The 7,518-nt window shown below is 48.4% G+C and overlaps 1 non-coding gene across 1 annotated transcript; it reads left to right on the forward strand.

Annotated features, from left to right (window-relative positions):
- The first annotated feature begins 7,191 nt into the window (after window positions 1-7,191).
- On the forward strand, window positions 7,192-7,346 carry LOC131292145 (5.8S ribosomal RNA). The gene has a single exon (XR_009189838.1). It is a non-coding gene; the product is annotated as a 5.8S ribosomal RNA (ribosomal RNA).
- The last annotated feature ends 172 nt before the right edge of the window (window positions 7,347-7,518 follow it).

The following is a 7,518-nucleotide window of genomic DNA, read 5'->3' on the forward strand; positions in this document are numbered from 1 at the left end:
TCAGAACTACACTAAAAAGTTACCACATTAGCAAGGCAGACTTGTATGAAGAACGGGACCCTGGTGAAAGTAGCAAATATCCCAAACCGAACATGAATATTATACACACAAGAGTACGAACATAAAGGAACACGGACCAAGCGTACCGAGAGAGTCGGTACTATAGAGCCCTCGTGGTTCTACACAAAGACTTTATGTTAGGGGTTCAAGCCCCATAGTACTCAAACGGTGACAGTAGCAAATATCCCAAATCGAACATGAATATTAAACACACAAGAGTACGAACATAAAGGAACACGGACCAAGCGTACCGAGAGAATCGGTACTATAGAGCCCTCGTGGTTCTACACAAAGACTTTATGTTCGGGGTTCACACCCCAAATCGAACGTGGAATTTACTTTCTGATGGTCATGCGGTCGTCCAAAGGGGTCTAGTATCCTGGGATGACAAGCATCACGGGCACAGCTCGTATCAAAACAGTCGAAGAGGCCCGCGAAAGCTTGCTTTCCATGGCTATGCGATGCACAAATTGAGTTTACTCACCGTAGTATAAAACGAACGAACCGAACCTATCCGAGTAGGGATAATGGGCGCAGTAACATACTTCTGTGACCCAGCGAGAGTTGAACGAGGTGACATGAACTGTCAGTGGCTTATATCAGATGGGATACATACATGAGATTGCTTTCAAATCTACACTCGAAAACCTAACCAAGTAAAAGCGAACGTGGGAAGGATTCGAAACCGGTCACGAAATCTTAAGCTGGAAAGAGTCATCACTATGGATACATAATATGCGAAACCAATCAAGTGCTCATTACTGATCCAAAACCGAAGAGCACTAGTGAACACCTTAATCTCACCCTAGTTCACATCCAAGTGATCGACCACGTGTGTGAAGCAAAGACCAATCGAATTCCTCAATGGACCGAACACTATGAACAAATGGCCAAAAACGTTATAACTATCCAAACATACTACTATCTAGCGAAAGTCATCACGATGGAACCATACCATGATCTTTAACCTATAGCGCTCACCATATTCCTACCCAGAGTGCAAGTGAACAGATTGCCCACCCTTACCCAGTTCACAACCACGTGATCGACTAACATACCGAGGTTACCACAAGTCAAAGTTATACGTTTACAAGCGCAAGACCAATCGAAAACCCCGAAAGCAATCTCGACCCAAAATGTATTATCCGTGAGTGTAGTCGAGTCTCGTACTCGTCATCTGTAATCGTCGGATAGAATATCCAGTACACGGTTGTCTTTCCAAATGAAATCTACATACAGAACTCGCTCTTGGCAAATGGGTGGCAATGGCGCAATCAGGAGCGAGTTCCCGTCCGGGTGCCAAGTGATTGGCAAATGTCTGGGGGAAAGCAACCATATGTTGATTTGTCTGTTAGTGTACTGGGTGTTTGAGGTATGTAGTATCCACGCTTGGTTGGGTGTGTCAGAGGACCATGGATGCGTTCACAACCCCAATTGGGGTACATCGGGAATGATTTTGTGGAACCGATGTGCCCGGCACACACTAAGTTTTGTTGCAAGTTAATAGTGTGCCATGTCCGGGGGGGTTGTGATTAAACTCTGGTGAATTGCGTACTGTGGTGATTGGGGTATGAAAGCCCCGCAGTTGCAATGATCGGACGCGCCTAGCGTGTCCTTTAGTTGATGGTAGGGAAATGAAGGCCCTTGTCAGCTCACCTAAGTATTCATGGAAGTTTGGCATAAGGTCGCTGTGGTAGGGGTATGAAGGCCCCGTCAGCGCATGCACAATCGGGCGCACGTGCGCTTAGCGGAGTCGAATGCCGCTCAAGTGCCTGTCCGGTGCATCGGGTGTGTGTGATACGAGGGCAATGAGGTTCGCACGGGGGCTCGCCTCCCGTGTGCTACCGGACTTGACAACATATAGAACGTGGTGTTTGCTCCTCCGGGTGCAATGGGACAATGAACATTCGAACGCAAAGTCGGAATTCTGGTTGATCCTACCAGAAATATACGCTCGTCTCAAAGGTTAAGCCATGCATGTCTAAGTACAAACAGATTTAATGTGAAACCGCATAAGGCTCAGTATAACAGCTATAATTTACGAGATCATCAACCTAGTTACTTGGATAACTGTGGAAAATCTAGAGCTAATACATGCAACATGCCAGGACCCTCGCGGGAACTGGTGCACTTATTAGTCAAACCAATCGCGGGTTCTCCGTGTCATTGAGTTGAAGTCTGGATAATGATGCTGATCGTATGGTCTCGCACCGACGACAGATCTCGCAAATATCTGCCCTATCAACTATGGATGGTAGTATAGAGGACTACCATGGTTGCAACGGGTAACGGGGAATCAGGGTTCGATTCCGGAGAGGGAGCCTGAGAAATGGCTACCACATCCAAGGAAGGCAGCAGGCGCGTAAATTACCCAATCCCGGGACGGGGAGGTAGTGACGAGAAATAACAATATGAAACTCTTTAATGATGTTTCATAATTGGAATGAGTAGAGCATAAATCCTTCTACGAGGATCAAGTGGAGGGCAAGTCTGGTGCCAGCAGCCGCGGTAATTCCAGCTCCACTAGCGTATATTAAAATTGTTGCGGTTAAAACGTTCGAAGTTGATACTTGTCCAACACAGTCCGGCTCCGCCGACCCGGTCAACCCGTGGTCGGTGGGCCAAGTCGGAATCTGGTTGCGACTCAATGGTGTGGTAGGGCACCAAGTCTGTGTCATGGTGTGCCCTTCAACGGGTGCAAGTGTAACATAGAGCTCGACCGCTCACGTTTACCTTGAACAAATTAGAGTGCTTAAAGCAGGGTGCCCAAACGCCCTAGAATAATCTTGCATGGAATAATGGAATACGACCTTGGTCTAATCTTTCATTGGTTTGTACTCAGACCGGAGGTAATGATTAACAGAAGTAGTTGGGGACACTAGTATTACGGCGCGAGAGGTGAAATTCGTAGACCGTCGTAAGACTAACTAAAGCGAAGGCATTTGTCAAGGATGCTTTCTTTAATCAAGAACGAAAGTTAGAGGATCGAAGGCGATTAGATACCGCCCTAGTTCTAACCGTAAACGATGCCAACTAGCAATTGGGAGACGCTACAACCAGGTGCTCTCAGTAGCTTCCGGGAAACCAAAGTCAGGTTCCGGGGGAAGTATGGTTGCAAAGTTGAAACTTAAAGGAATTGACGGAAGGGCACCACAATGAAATGGAGCTTGCGGTTCAATTTGACTCAACACGGGAAAACTTACCAGGTCCGAACTTATGGAGGTGAGACAGATTAATAGCTCTTTCTCAAATTTAAGGGTAGTGGTGCATGGCCGTTCTTAGTTCGTGGATTGATTTGTCTGGTTAATTCCGATAACGAACGTGACTCACATATGCTAACTAGAACGCAGTCAGCGTTAATGCGTCGATGCCGATTGGAACGGGTTAGGACCTTTCGGTGGAGTATGACCTGACACCTTCGCTGTTCGTGTGCGCAAGTGCACTTACGGTACGCTGCTTAGCAGGACAATTTGTGTTTAGCAAAATGAGATCGAGCGATAACAGGTCCGTGATGCCCTTAGATGTTCTGGGCTACACGCGTGCTACAATGTGGGTAGCAGCGTGTCTCCTATTCCGAGAGGAACGGGAAATCACTCAAATACTCACTTAGTAGGGATTATGGATTGCAATGGTCCATATGAACTCGGAACTTCTAGTAAGTGCTGGTCATCAGCCAGCGTTGAATACGTCCCTGCCCTTTGTACACACCGCCCGTCGCTACTACCGATGGATTATTTAGTGAGGTCTTTGGAGATGATCGTTCGCTGGATCCTCGTGAACCGCGTCTGCTTTATCGAAGTTGACCGAACTTGATGATTTAGAGGAAGTAAAAGTCGTAACAAGGTTTCCGTAGGTGAACCTGCGGAAGGATCATTAGTGGCCAAGTGATCCTTCCAGAAGTCCGAACCTGCGGGTTGAGACTTCGGCACAAGTTGCCATATGATAATTGACGAAACACTATAGAAGTCCGAACCTGCGGGTTGAGACTCAGGCACAAGTTGCCATATGAAAGTTGACGAAACACTAACAAGTCCGAACCTGCGGGTTGAGACTTAGGCACACGTTGCCTTATACATGACTTCGAACAAATACACAAGTCCGAACCTGCGGGTTGAGACTTAGGCACAAGTTGCCTTATACATGACTTCGAACAAATACACAAGTCCGAACCTGCGGGTTGAGACTTAGGCACAAGTTGCCATATGAAAGTTGACGAAACACTAACAAGTCCGAACCTGCGGGTTGAGACTTAGGCACACGTTGCCTTATACATGACTTCGAACAAATACACAAGTCCGAACCTGCGGGTTGAGACTTAGGCACAAGTTGCCTTATACATACATTGGCCAAATAAACAGAAGTCCGAACCTGCGGGTTGAGACTTAGGCACAAGTTGCCATATTATATTCGATCAAACACTAAGTAGTCCGAACCTGCGGGTTGAGACTCAAGACCGTAACAAGATGTCACTATACAAGTCCGAACCTAAGGGTTGAGACTTAATGCGATCTAGATACCAAGTTGACATCCAATACCTGTTGAGCAAAACCAAAGATTCCCTGTTCTCGAATGATTACACTATATAACAGGGAATCATGAAGAAATCAAGCAAGCGTGAAACAAAGTCATCACTTGGGCATGCTCGATAGCCAACCACATGACCTTAACCTAAGAGAGCATGCAAACCACATGATACCTATAAACGATTAACCCGCCCTAGTTCAATCGTTCACCAAGTGATGACTTCAGTATGGCTAAGAGAAAAACTTTTAAATGGGAAAAACTCTAAGTCCGAACCTCCGGGTTGAGACTTCCGCGTCGGAGGTGGGCGCACCTCCTATCCGAAAGATGATGAATCAGGGGTGTTCGGTCAGCAATGGTCGGATGCCCCGTCGTAGTCCAACTATGACAATCAAAGTCAAGACCTCCGGGTTGAGACTTTCCGCGAGTACAAGCATAAAGGAACACGGACCAAGCCGTACCGAGAGAATCGGTACTAGAGCCCTCGTGGTTCTACATTGAGAGAGCCCTCGTGGTTCTCATTAGGGGCTTTATGCAAGTCGTACTCAATACTGTGGTGTGAAGTATAAAGTATAGTCCTCGCCTGGTCCACGCTGCTTCGGCGGTCCTGGGTAAGATAGTTAATTCTAGCTTGCCCTATAGTGGAATGAGGACACTTAATGCTTCGTCTTTTAGCGGCGGCTAGACTCCTCCTCACGGGGAACGAGTTGACGCGCACAGCGGCGGCTTACGCACTATGGCAATCATGGATGCCTGAAGATTCCGTGAAGTTCTCCCCTGGTCCACGCTGCCTCGGCAGTCCTGGGTAAAATGGAATGTTTCCAGCTTGCCCTATAGTGGAAGAGGACTATCCAACAATACAAAGTCAAGACCTCCGGGTTGAGACTTTCCGCGTCGGTGGTGTCGCGCACCGCCTATCCGAAAGATGGTGTAACAGGGGTGTTCGATCAGCAATGGTCGGATGCCCCGTCATAGTCCAACTATGACAACCAAAGTCAAGACCTCCGGGTTGAGACTTTCCGCGTCCGGAGGTACGCGTACCGCCTACCCGAAAGATGGTGTGCTTCTGGGGTATTCGATGAGTCGGATACCCCGTCGTAGTCCAACTATGACAATCAAAGTCAAGACCTCCGGGTTGAGACTTCCGCGTCCGGAGGTACGCGTACCGCCTACCCGAAAGATGGTGTGCTTCTGGGGTATTCGATGAGTCGGATACCCCGTCGTAGTCCAACTATGACAATCAAAGTCAAGACCTCCGGGTTGAGACTTCCGCGTCCGGAGGTACGCGTACCGCCTACCCGAAAGATGGTGAATCAGGGGTGTTCGATCAGCAATGGTCGGATGCCCCGTCGTAGTCCAACTATGACAATCAAAGTCAAGACCTCCGGGTTGAGACTTTCTAAGAGTACAAGCATAAAGGAACACGGACCAAGCCGTACCGAGAGAATCGGTACTAGAGCCCTTGTGGTTCTACATTGAGAGAGCCCTCGTGGTTCTCATTAGGGGCTTTATGCAAGAAGTACTCAATACTGTGGTGTGAAGTATAAAGTATAGAGTCCTCCACTGGTCCACGCTGCTCCGGCGGTCCTGGGTAAGATAGTTCATTCTAGCTTGCCCTATGTGGAAGAGGACTCAATACCCTACCTGTTGAGCTTGAAACAAAGTCATCACTTGGGCATGCTCATATTGCCATACACAATTACATTATATTCGAATGAGCATGCAAGCGACCCTATATAGACCGAACCAAAACGATAGATACCGCCGTAGTTCACCCCCACCAAGTGATGACTTCAGTATGGCTAGTGTGTGAAGTATAAAGTATAGTCCTCCCCTGGTCCACACTGCTTCGGCGGTCCTGGGTAAGATAGTTAGTTCTAGCTTGCCCTATGTGGAAGAGGACACTTAATACTTCGTCTCTAAGCGGCGGCTTGACTCCTCCCTACGGGGAACGGGTTTACGCGCACAGCGGCGGCTTACGCACTATGGCAGTCATGGATGCCTTACGTTTCTATGAAAAGTGTGTTCCTCCCCTGGTCCACGCTGCTTCGGCAGTCCTGGGTAAGATAGTTAGTTCTAGCTTGCCCTATGTGGAAGAGGACACGTAGACTTACTGTGGTGTGAAGTATAAAGTTCAGTTCTCCCCTGGTCCACGCCGCTTCGGCCGTCCTGGGTAAAATGGATTCATCCAGCTTGCCCTATGTGGAATGAGGACACTTTATGCTTCGTCTCTAAGCGGCGGCTTGCTCCTCCCTACGGGGAACGGGTATACGCGCACAGCGGCGGCTTACGTTATGGCAGTCATGGATGCCTTACGTTTCCATGAAAAGTGTGTTCCTCCCCTGGTCCACGCTGCTTCGGCAGTCCTGGGTAAGATAGTTAGTTCTAGCTTGCCCTATGTGGAAGAGGACACGTAGACTTACTGTGGTGTGAAGTATAAGGTTCAGTTCTCCCCTGGTCCACGCCGCTTCGGCCGTCCTGGGTAAAATGGATTCATCCAGCTTGCCCTATGTGGAATGAGGACACTTTATGCTTCGTCTCTAAGCGGCGGCTTGCTCCTCCCTACGGGGAACGGGTATACGCGCACAGCGGCGGCTTACGCAAGTTAGTCACCCTCGGCAGTGGATCACTCGGCTCATGGATCGATGAAGACCGCAGCTAACTGCGCGTCATAATGTGAACTGCAGGACACATGAACATTGATAAGTTGAACGCATATTGCACGTCGTGGGAACCTACCATGATGTACAGATGACTGAGCGCTTATATTTGAGAAATGTATCGCATACATTTAACTACGCCGTGACACCCGTCACGAGACGTGCACCATGATGTTAACTAGGGTCGCGACGACCCGCTAGCATTAAAGAACCCGTGGTTTACAATATACTGGCATTGGAATTCGAAGTATTTAGAGCGTCCGTGTTCCCGCGTGAG

This window comes from Anopheles ziemanni (genome assembly GCF_943734765.1).
Source record: "Anopheles ziemanni chromosome X unlocalized genomic scaffold, idAnoZiCoDA_A2_x.2 X_unloc_36, whole genome shotgun sequence".
Taxonomy (NCBI): domain Eukaryota; kingdom Metazoa; phylum Arthropoda; class Insecta; order Diptera; family Culicidae; genus Anopheles; species Anopheles ziemanni.